Below are 12,237 nucleotides of genomic sequence, written 5' to 3' on the forward strand. Positions count from 1 at the left end.
GAGTCTTAACCAGGACCACCGGGAAAGTCCAGGAGAAAGTGGACTTAAGGAACGAACTGAGGGAAAAAGAAGGAAACGAATACGTATTTTCTTCCTTGTATCAGACCCTTTACATAATTTATTTCCTTAAATCTTTGAAACAACCCAGTGATGCTGGGATTATCACCTGCCTGTATGTTACAGACAGGAACAGTGGAACTTTAAGAAATGACAGAGTTTCTTGCCTAATGTAGAGCAATCAGAAAGTGTCAAGAGAGTGGATGTCATGCTGCTTGTGCCAGCTCAAGAGTTCGATCTTCCCAGGAGGGAACATGAAGAAACAGCCGAGAGAGGTGGCTCAATCCAATCCAGTAAAAACGGTGGCGCATGAAAGTCCAGGATGAATTTGTCAGGTGTGGCTCTGTGAGTGTCTTGGTAAAGAGAATGCACTGGCTGCCCAAAGTGGTTTCCTTTGCTTTCCTCGTCTTTTTTTTCAAGATTTTTTTTTTTTTTTTTGATGTGAACCATTTTAAAAGTCTTTATTGAATTTGTTACAATATTGCTTTTTCTTTCTTTTCTTTCTTTTTAAAATGTTTTGGTTTAGTGGCTGCGAGGCACGTGGAATCTTAGCTCCCAGAACAGGGATTGAAACAGCACCCCCTGCCCTGGGAGGTGAAGCCTTAATCCCTGGACCGCCAGGCAAGTCCCTTCCTTGTCTTTACAGACCAACAGAGCACCCAGCAGAGATAAAACTCACTATGTACCAACACTTAATTTACCCAGCTAAGGAGCATCCAAAGACCGGTAAATTTCCTGTCTCCCAATTTGGCTGGGAATGTTTTTCTTGGATAATCACCCCGTTTTTTTTTCACTTCTTTTTCTCTCCTTGTAGCCCTTGGCATACTTCCATGCCACCCAGCGACTACAATAGAAGCGATATAAGATTTTCCCCTGAAGCCAAATTCCTTGGGTGTTAAAGTTGCATTGTTTTAAAAAGGTTGATGATGGCTTAGCCTCAGAAGAATGAACATCACACTATTCTTTGCTCCTTGCTGGGGAGGCGCCTGTGGGGTGGTGTCACCTGTCACTGGGAGACAAAGAAAGTCATGTTTGTTACTCTGAATGGCATCTCTGTAAGAGTCACTGACCTTGTTTGTTGAGGTCCTGCCTCTTGTCTAGCAGGTTGCAACCTTTTTTTTTTTTAAGGCTCTGTTCCAGATTTCCTTTGTGAATGCCACCTTCTGAGATTTGGGGATGTAAGAGACCTGTTTCTAGTGGCTTCCATGATTTCATCTTTCTGCCAGTTGCTCCTAAGACAATGAGCTTCACATAGTAAAATGATTTCTGATTCTGCCTAGCTGCTTTCATAGAAATAGGTGGCAGAGTGAATGAGGACACATCTTTTCTCTTTTCACCTGGACCAGAAATCTGGGGCTAAGGAAAGCATGAGCTTTTTTGTTTATCTGCTATCTTCCGTGAACTCACAGTAAATGAGAACTAGCTTTATACAAACCAAGAAAACGATGTTAATTGTGAAGAATCTGATAAAAAAAAATTTTTTTTAAGTACTACTACTCAACGAAAGGCTAGTATTAAAATTGTGGAGGAGAAAATTCTATAATCCTCCTTGGTGATGACCTCCGATTCATGTGTAATCCTCATAGGTATTTGGTCTTGAATATTACAGATATTTATGGATTACCTACTACATGTTAGGGCTTCCCTGGTGGCCCAGACGGTAAAGAAGCTTCCTGCAACTTGGGAGACCCGGGTTTGATCCCTGGGTCATGAAGATCGCCTGGAGAAGGGAATGGCTACCCATTTCAGTGTTCTTGCCTGGAAAATTCCATGGACAGGAGCCTGGTGAGGTACATAGGATTGCAAAGAGTCAGACACAATTGAGTGACTAACACACACCCACTACATATTCAATTCAGTTAGTCTCTCAGTTGTGTTCGACTCTTTGCTCCCATGGACTGCAGCACGCCAGGCTTTGCTGTCCGTCACAACTCCAGCACCACTCACAACAGCCAAGACATGGAAATAGCCTAAATGTCCATCGTCAGGTGAATGGGTAAAGAAGGCGTGATGCACACATACAATGGAATGCTCAGTTCAGTTCAGTCGTGTCTGACTCTTTGCGACCCCATGGACTGCAGCACACCAGGTTTCCCTGTCCATCACCAACTCCCAGAGCTTGCTCAAACTCATGTCCATCAAGTCGGTGATGCCATCCAATCATCTCATCCTCTGTTGTCCGGTTCTTCTCCTGCCTTCAATCTTTCCCAGCATCAGGGTCTTTTCAAATAAGTAAGTTCTTAGCATCAGGTAGCCAAAGTATTGGAGTTTCAACTTCAACATCAGTCCTTCCAGTGAATATTCAGGACTGATTTCCTTTAAGACTGACTGATTTGATCTTCTTGCAGTCCAAGGGATTTTCAAGAGTCTTCTGCAACACCACAGTTTGAAAGCATCAATTCTTCAGTGCTCAGCTTTCTTGATGGTCCAACTCTCACATCCATACATGACTACTGGAAAAAACATAGCTTTGACTAGAAGGACCTTTTTCAGCAAACTGATGTCTCTGCTTTTTAATATGCTATCTAGATTGGTCATAGCTTTTCTTTCAAGGAGCAAGCATCTTTTAATTTCATGGCTGCAGTCACCATCTGCAGAGATTTTGGAGCCCAGGTAAATAAAGTCTGTACCTGTTTCCATTGTTTCACCATCTATTTGCCATGAAGTGATGGGACCAGATGCCATGATCTTAGGTTTTTTGAATGTTGGGTTTTAAGCCAGCTTTTTCACTCTCCTCTTTCACTTTCATCAATAGGCTCTTTAGTTCCTCTTCGCTTTCTGCCATAAGGGTGGTGTCATCTGCATATCTAAGGTTATTGATATTTCTCCTTGATTTCAGCTTGTGCTTCATCCAGCCTGGCATTTCACATGATGTACCCTGTGTATAAGTTAAATAAGCTGGGTTGCAATATACAGCCTTGACGTACTCCTTTTCCTATTTGGAACCAGCCCCTTGTCCCATATCCTGTTTTACTGTTACTTCTTGACCAGCATACAGATTTCACAACATATTAGGTACTGCAATAGAAGTACAAGAGCAAACCAGACAGATACTGTTTTTTAGGGAATTGGGGAGTTGACAGGTCATCGGGAAGGAGAGACATCAAGAGAGTATTTAATAAATAGAGTCCAGTGAAGAAGGGTGTATCATTGGAAGGGAGCTTGTAAGAGGGAGTCTTAACTTTGGGGATCAGGGAAAATGCCCTGTGTGAAGTGACTCTGAATTCCTCAGCACCATGTCCTATTTCTCCAGTCTGCTAGACCCAAGCTTAAATGGTGTCTTCTGAAAGTTTAATTCTCTAACCTAGAAGATTCCATGACCACTATAAACCCTGTTAGCTCCGGATCATCCATCATATCTTGACACTCAGAGGTGATGTCAAATCTCTGATAACAAATCTTCTTTGAAGTTTGCCTTCCATCCTAACATGATTGTTGAGTCTAGATGTATCCTTCTATTTTTTATGTGAGTATTCGGTGATGGAGGGAGGCATGTGTCCTTTTTTTTTCTCTCTATATCTCAGCTCTTCATTACAAAATGATAGCTGTGATGTAGCCTATTAACTACTCTGTCTCGTAGTAGATCTAGGAGCTATTAGAATCTCTTAACAGTCTTCTCACATTTCTACAGACTTATGAGAAGAAAGGGAGAAGGAAATGGCAACCCACTCCAGTATTCTTGCCTAGAAAATTCCGTGGACAGAGGAGCCTGGTGGGCTGTTGTCCATGGGGTCGCACAGAGTCAGACTCGACTGAAGCGACTTGCATGCATGCATTGGAGAAGGAAATGGCAACCTACCCCAGTGTTCTTGCCTGGAGAATCCCATGGACGGAGAAGCCTGGTGGGCTGCGTCTATGGGGTCACACAGAGTTGGACATGACTGAAGTGACTTGGCAGTGGCAGCAACAGCAGCATGAGAAGAAAGGATGGAGACTTTTATCATCACTGTTATCAAAAAGGAAAAACAAAAAGACTTAGCTCCTCATTCTCTAAAACATTTAAGAGTTTGAATAACCATAATTAGGTTTTTTTTAAAACCAAGAATTAGTTGATTATGACCAAGTGTATCCCAAGTACCATATGACAAACATTTGTATCAAACATCCATAGGTTTTTAGGAAAGGTGCCTCTTCATTTTTGTACTTTAATTCTTTAATTTGTGAAACCAGAAGGTGAACTAAATAATCTCAAAGTTCATTTCTACTCCTAAAATTTCTAACTGATGTCTTAGACCTTAAAACATCTTATGATATTCAGATTTTATAAGTTCTAGCCCATGGTTGGGGGTTGGGCTTCCCTGGTAGCTCTGGTAATAAAAAATCTGCCTGCAATGCAGGAGATCTTGGTTCCATTCCTGAGTTGGGAAGATACCCTGGAGGAGGGCATAGCAACCCACTCCAGTATTCTTGTCTGGAGAATCCCTGTGGACGGAAGAGCCTGGCAGGCTACAGTCCATGTGGTCACAGAGAGTTGGACACGACTGAGACTAACCACAGCACAGCACAGCCCATAAAGACTTCCAAAATGGTCTTTGCTATCTAACACCAGTTAAAGCAACTGAGTGAACTTTGAAACATGACCCTAAATAGAGCTGCAGAGAAAATCCTTCAGCTCTGAGCTAGGTACCATTTTGTTTTCGAAGACTGGGGTAGTCTCTGATCATCTGGAGTGTGAGAATATTCTGGAAGCCAGTTTGAGAGATTGGAAAGGCAATGTAGAACAAGAGAGATGAAAAAAAAAAAAAAAAAGAACAAGAGAGATGAAAATCTGCCAATGAATGTGCAAATAATGGGCTGATTATATCGATGAGTGGAGGGATGAATGAGAAAGCCTTCATCTCTGACCTGGGGGTGATTCAATCACCCAAGTGGACCTCAGTGAGGAAATCCATCTCTACTAAAATAGACTGAGTGCTGTAAATGGTAGAGGCTCTAGGTTCAAGTCCTGCACCCTCCTGCCATATATACTTACTTGCTACATGGTTTTGATGGGTTTAAATAACCTCTTTGACCTTCAGATTATTCAACTGGTAAATTTATTTGGTGTGAGGATGCAATGAGATCCTACATTTATGAATTATTGGCTTATATGTAAGCGTGCATGCTCCATCTTGTACTACTCTTTACAACATTTTGGACTGTAGCCCGCCAGGCTCCTCTGTCCATGGGATTTTCCAGGCAGGAATACTGGAATGTGTTGCCGTTTCCTCTTCCAGGGGATATTCTTGACCCAGGGATCAAATCCACGTCTCTTACATTGGCAGGCAGATTCTTTACCATTGAGCCAACGGGAAAGCCCTCATAGGACATGCTCAATAGAAGTGATGAATCTGATTAGAGTAATGACTTCTTCACCGAGTTCGCTGAAAAGCAGTTGGTCCATTTGATAGTAAAAGTAACCAAGCAGCTAGCGTTGGCGTTGCAGTCTGTAATTTGGAGAGTTCTTCTCATGTCTCCCAACAGTGTTTTGCTTTTTCATTTCCTCCAATCTCTTCTTCACCTCTCTTTGCTCCTTTCACCCGACATGCTCTTCCCTCAGTTCTTCTACATGGTATACTCCTATTTTTTATTTTATTTTATGGCCACAGCAGGCAGCATTCAGGATCTTAAATCCCTGACCAGGGATGGAACTTGGACTCCCTGCAATGGAAATGTGGAGTCTTAACCACTGGGCCACAGGGGAAGTCCCAGTATACTTCTACTTCTATTTTCAGGGTAAGTAGCTCTCTCTTTCTCCAGGCTTCCTCCCCTGCCCTCCCCCATCGAGCCTGGATTACCACCCTCACTGGTCTCCCACACCCTATACTCACCCGTCCATGCGTGCTCAGTCACTCAGTAGTGTCCGACTCTTTGTGTGACCCCATGATCTGTAGCCCACCAGGCTCTTCTGTCCTGGATGTTCTCCCAGGCAAGAATACTGGAGTGGGGTGCCATGCCCTCCTCCAGGGGATCATTCCCAACCCAGGAATTGAACCCATGTCTCTTGCATTGGCAGATGGATTCTTTATCGCTGAGCCACCAGGGAAGCCCTCTATACTCACCCACCTCACTTCTCAACTGTCTCACTATTGGATCCTCAGCACCCAGCCCAGTTTGGAAACAGTCCAGACTCTCAACACACATCTGCTGGTTGAGTGAAGAGGGTGCAGATGAACAGGAGCTCTGGGCACCACAGTGAGAGTGTAGGGAAGTGATGACAAAATGGCGGCCACAGATTGGACAGACGGGGAGCTGAGATTGCCTGGCCTGCTGATTTCTGTCATGTCAGCTCTCCAGTGGGCCCTCCATTGCAAATCCTGAGCTGTCTTGCCATTGCCAGTGGAGCAAGTCCCCTGGCCCACCCAGAGGAGGCCAGCTTCCTCCAGCCCTCTTTGTCTGCAGCCTCCCTGCCCCCCACTCTCCATTCTGGGGCTCTGTCTGCTTGTGGAGTCAGGAGGGGACTGTCTGCACCTTCTGCAGAGACAACAAGGGAACATGACGTTTCACTCTGGCCCCAACCCCAAGCGTCATTGGTGTTGGCTGGCGATCAAAGCCGCCGTTCCATTTTTAACCTTCATCAGGCCCCACCTCACCCTGAGCATGTGTTCCCGACATTTCATTGTGTGCCAGGGGGATAAACAAAACCCACCCCCTGAGTCCAGGGGAGGATGCCTTCGGGGGAGCTCTGAACCCGGCTGAGGCAGATAAGTGACTTTTCCACCCGGAGCCCCCCTTGAGTGCTGTGGTTTTTCCTGAGCTTACATGACACCACAGTAAGGGAGATGGATGGCTTTATTTTTGTGCAGAACAAATCTACAGATGGTGACCCCCGACCAAAAAAAAAAAAAAAAAAAAGCAGAGGCTGGGAGGAGGGTCAGAGAAGTCTATCTTAGACTTTCGTTTTTCTGTCTCCAGTCTCCGAACTCATGTCTCCTAAGTCTCCTATAAATGTCTCTATCGGTGATTATTGGGGGATATTGACAAGAGATAATTTGATTTGATTTTCAAATGAATCCAGATACAAATGAATATATGTTTTTAGAATTTTCAAGCAATTAAGAATAAATAGGAGGAAGAAAGGGGCTTCCTTGGTGGTCAGCAGTAAAGAATCTGCCTGCAAATCAGGAGCCGCAGGAGACATGGATTCAATCCCTGGATTGGAAAGATCCCCTGGAGGAGGACATGGCAACCCACTCCAGGGTTCTTGCCTGGAGAATTGTACAGACAGAGGAGCCTGGCAGGCTACAGTCCACAGGGTCACAAAGAATCAAATATGACTTAGCAGCCAAACAGCAGACAATACTATACGATATAGTACTATGGTATAAAAAACATAGTTCACACTATACATGCAAACAGGATCAGACTCTTCATGGTGTTTCACAAACTGCTTTTTTCCACATCCTAGATGTCTTTCCATGTGTGTGAATTTAGAACAAATTCATTGCATTTCACAGCTGCCAAGTAGCCATTTGTGTAGCTCTGTTATCACTTACTTAACCAGTTCAAGAGAGCTGGTTTGAAATCCCTACCTTAAAGCAAGCTCATACTTTATTTTTATTCTTATGATGCTCCCTCTCTGCTGTCTTGACCCAGCTGAGGTCTTAGTTTTCTGCTTCCTCGATTGCAACCTTGTCAGCACTAAGATGGTGGATGCACACTGGCAGAAATCCATTTGGATTTCTCCGTTACGCTTTAGCGAAAAAGCAGCCCATTTTCCTTGGGCTTCACCCCCCTAACATGTTTCCACATTTGTTTCTTTGTGGTGGCAATTATTACATCAGGCTTTCAAGGGATGGGGCCTGGAGATTTATAGTCTCTTTTATTTTTTAAAGATTTTTTTTGATGTGGACCATTTTCAAATTATTGAATTTTTTACAATATTGCTTCTGTTTTATGTTTTGGTTTTTTGACCGTGAGGCATGTGGGATCGTAGCTCCCTGACCAGGGACAGAACTCCCACCTTTTGCATTGGATGGTGAAGTCCTAACTGCTGGACCACCAGGGAAGTCCCTGTAGTTTCTAAAGAGCTCTTTGTGTGCTCTGATGAACTTCTAGAACCAAGAAACACGAAAAGGCATGGAAAGAAATGACCTCTGTTGTCCAAAAGGACCAAGATCTCATTCTATCTCTGATTTTGGGATAGATAGCGACTTTTCAGTTCAGTTCAGTTCAGTTCAGTTCAGTCACTCAGTCGTATCTGACTCTTTGTGACCCCATGGACTGCAGCACACCAGGCCTCCCTGTCTATCACCAACTCCCAGGGTTTACTCAAACTCACGTCCATTGAGTTGGTGATGCCATCCAACGATCTTATCCTCTGTCATTCCCTTCCCCTCCCACCTTCAATCTTTCCCAGCATCAGGGTCCTTTCAAATGAGTCAGTTCTTCGCATCAGGTGGCCCAAGTATTGGAGTTTCAGCTTTAGCATCAGTCCTTCCAGTGAATATTCAGGACTGATTTCCTTTAGGATTGACTGGTTGGATCTCCTTGCAGTTCAAGGGACTTTCAAGAGTCTTCTCTTTTGAACCACAGTTCAAAAGCATCAATTCTTTGGCTCTCAGCTTTCTTTATGGTCCAACTCTCACATGCATACATGACTACTAGAAAAACCATAGCTTCGACTAGACAGACCTTAATTGGCAGGGTAATGTCTCTGCATTTTACCTTGCAGGAAAACACAGTTTCCTTGTCTGCAAAATTGGGAAAATTATAACCGAAGTGACCTTGCAGGCTTATTCTGAAGATGAAAGTAACTGTGAAGGACACAGCTGTTGCTTAATAATGCCAGCTTTTCTTATTTTCTGAGAAGTGTTAGAAGTAGGAGATGGTCCATTTCTGGGCTTGAATCTAAGCCTCACCTCTTTTCAGATAACTGGATAACTAACTAACCCCTGTGCGTTTCCATTTCCTCATCTGTAAATTGGAGCTGAAATAGTCATCAAAAATTATTGTCAGATATATTGAAGACTTCCCTGACAGTCTGGTGATTAGGACTCCAGGCTTCCAATTTAAGGGACTAGGGTTTGATCCCTGGTTGGGGAGCTAAAATCCCACATACCTTGCAGCACAGCCAAAAAAACAATTTAGAATAAATTGTATAACACGGGGAATATAGCCAGGATTTTATAAAACTATAAATTGAGCATAACCTTTAATAACTGTGAATCACTATTTTGTACACCCTGTAACTGACATATTATACACAACTATACTCCAATAAAAATTTTTATCACAAAGCTTACAAGTAATGTATATAAAGGACCTAGTTCAAGCACTCAAATGGTAGCTGTTCTTACAGTTTACTTAATTCTGATTCTTCTATTTTCACTCTAGGCAAGGATTGAATTGTCTACTATTCCCACCCTGTGGCCATGCTTTCAGGGCTTTCTTGCTTGAAGAAGATGCTTATTTATATGTAGAAAGTATGGAGACAAAAGTCAGAAACTGCATTCTAATCCTGCCTTTCCTATTTACTTCTCGTATGACCTTGAACAAGGCACTTGGCCTCTTACTTTTGTTATTTCTAAATTGTGCCATTATTTGTAATACAAACAACACCGTGTTTCCTTGATACTTAACAGTTTATGAATCATCTTCATAGTCCTTATTCTAGGCCAACTTCCTGGCTAGCGTGTTGAAGATCATAAATACACATTCAGCACATCAATGTTCTATCAAATTTGGAGCCCCTCTAAAAAATAAAATCTTTTTTTTTTTTTTTTTTTAAGAAGCAAGTTTGGGCAGAGGGGTGGGAATGGGTGTTAAGATTTCCTGGGCTACTCAAAGTATTTGCTTCTTCATTCATTCAACAAACACTGTACAATTGCTTATAATGTGCTCATTCCTGTACTATGATCTGAGGATAAAAGAAGACATTATTATCATTACTCTTGGGAGTTTCTTTGTCGAATGGGAAAGATGTACATGGAAACATTTAATATACTGGAGGGGCAGCAGGTAGTCTGATTGAGGCATGTGGGGGGTGGGAAGTGGAGGAGTGAATACTTAATCCTACTTGCAAGGCTGGGGGTTAGGGGTGGTGTTAAGAAGAGGTTTTAAGACAACGATATCCTTGAATTCATCATCAATGATATGAGTTCATTGAATCAAGATGTGGTCAATGGGCATGATGGGGTCATTAAGAGAGTTTAAAGCTTTCCCGGTAGCTCAGATGGTAAAGAATCTGCCTCCAATGCAGGAGACCCAGGTTCGATCCCTGGGTTGGGAAGATCCCCTGGAGGAGGGCATGGCAACCTGCTCCAGTATTCTTGCCTGGAGAATTCCATGGACAGAAGAGCCTTCTGGGCTACAGTCTTTGGGGTCACAAAGACCCGGACACGACTGAGTGACTTCCACTTTCACTTTCATTGACTGTTTAAAGTCTTATAGGCATCTTCAAGATACTCCAAGAAGCCTATGGAACAATATATGAGAATGGGAGATGAAGTCAGAGTAGTCCGTGGGGCAGAGCTTGAGAACCCTGTGCTCCCTAATAAGGGACCTATCTCTTCTGAGGGCAATGATGGGCTTCAGGTGGGCGGGCCACATGGGGGCCCTGGTTGTGTTTCTCAATGATGAGATTTGGTAGCGACCCAGTTTGGGTTCTCCAAAATGCAGAGCCTGAGGCAAGGATTTGGGTGAAAGGGATTTCTTTGGCAACCCAAGAAGCACTGGGAAGGGGTAGTGAAGTGAGTCAGGGTAGGAGAGAAAGCCAAGGAAAGGTGCCCTACAGGGCAAATGAGGTTCCATGCCTCCAAGCCTTTGAGAGACATTGTGGACACCTCAGGCTTTTCCACGGTGGGTGAGGAAGCTGGGTGTTTATCCATCAGCTCCTCCCATCACAGGATGTGGGATGCTCCTGGGACATCCACTCCCTGGCACTTCCTGTATGCCCGTCCTGGGCTGAGCATACTCTAAGTCAGAGAACACTCTTGGACAGAGTGACAGGGCGGTTCAGGCAGGAAGCCAGGTATGAGGACGGTCACTGAAGCTGCAGGTAGTTTCTTCTTCTTTTTTAGAGTAATCAATCAAAGAAGTTTATTTGTTTATTTCTTTATACTTTTTATTGAGCACCATTTTTTAAAAATTGAAGTATAGTTGATTTACAATGTTGTGTTAGCTTCAAGTGTAGAGCAGTGACTCTATCGTGTGTGTGTGTGTGTGTGTATTCTTTTATAGATTCTTTCCCCTTATAGATTATTACAAGATATTGAGTATAGTTCCCTGTGCTACATATAGTAGGTCCTGTTGGTTATCTATTTTATATAGTAGTGTGTATCTGCTAATCCCAAACTCCTAATTTATCCTTTCCCCCTTTCCTCTTTGGTAAGTTTGTTTTCTATGTCTATGAGTATATTTCAGTTTTGTAAATAAGTTCCTTTCTATCATTTTTTTAGACTCCGCATAGAAGTGATATCACACGATGTGTGTCTTTCTCTCTCTGACTAACCCCACTTAGTACGATGATCTCTCTGTCCATTCATGTTGCTGCAGATGCCAGTATTTCACCCTTTTCCAGGGCTGTGTAGTATTTCATTGTATATATATGCCACGTCTTCTTTATCTATTCATCTATTGATGGGCCTCAAGGTTCTTGCCACGCCTTGGCTGTTGTAAATAGTGCTGCAATGAACACTGGGGTGCATGTATCTTTTTGAATTATAGTTTTCTCTGGCTGTATACCCAGGAGTGGGATCATTGGATCATATGGTAACTGTACTGTTAGTTTTCTAAGGAACCTCCGTACTGTGAAAAGAAACACTAAATCCTGATGGCATCATCTGAGTATCAGAATCCAATCATGCCTAAAGGCAGACAGCTCTGCTCCTAGACTTTATGTAAATCAAGACACTATTTTTATTTCCTTAAATCTATTTGAGTTGGATTTCTCTCCCTCTTTTATGTTAAAAGACCCAGTTAATAATGTCTTTGGGGCATAGCAGGATCTCTTTATCTAAGGGATAGGCATCTAAGATACTAGGATATTGAACCATCCAAATAATAACTAAAACCTCAGCAACAATTATGGGCTTCCCTGGTGGCTCAGAGGTTAAAGTATCTGCCCGCAATGCGGAAGACCCGGGTTCAATCCCTGGATCGGGAAGATCCCCTGGAGAAGGAAATGGCAACCCACTCCAGTATTCTTGCCTGGAGAATCCCATGGATGGAAGTCCATGGGGTCGCAAAGAGTCAGACATG

At 43.2% G+C, this 12,237-nt stretch overlaps 1 long non-coding RNA gene across 1 annotated transcript in view; it reads left to right on the plus strand.

Annotated features, from left to right (window-relative positions):
• The first annotated feature begins 592 nt into the window (after nt 1–592).
• The window catches only part of LOC113907481, a 45,399-nt gene continuing 33,754 nt past the window's right edge, over nt 593–12,237 (plus strand). The window contains exon 1 of the long non-coding RNA XR_003515209.1: nt 593–682. This is a non-coding gene — a long non-coding RNA (uncharacterized LOC113907481). The remainder of the gene's footprint in view (nt 683–12,237) is intronic.

The sequence above is a fragment of the Bos indicus x Bos taurus genome, chromosome 17 (genome assembly GCF_003369695.1).
Source record: "Bos indicus x Bos taurus breed Angus x Brahman F1 hybrid chromosome 17, Bos_hybrid_MaternalHap_v2.0, whole genome shotgun sequence".
Classification (NCBI taxonomy): Eukaryota; Metazoa; Chordata; class Mammalia; order Artiodactyla; family Bovidae; genus Bos; species Bos indicus x Bos taurus.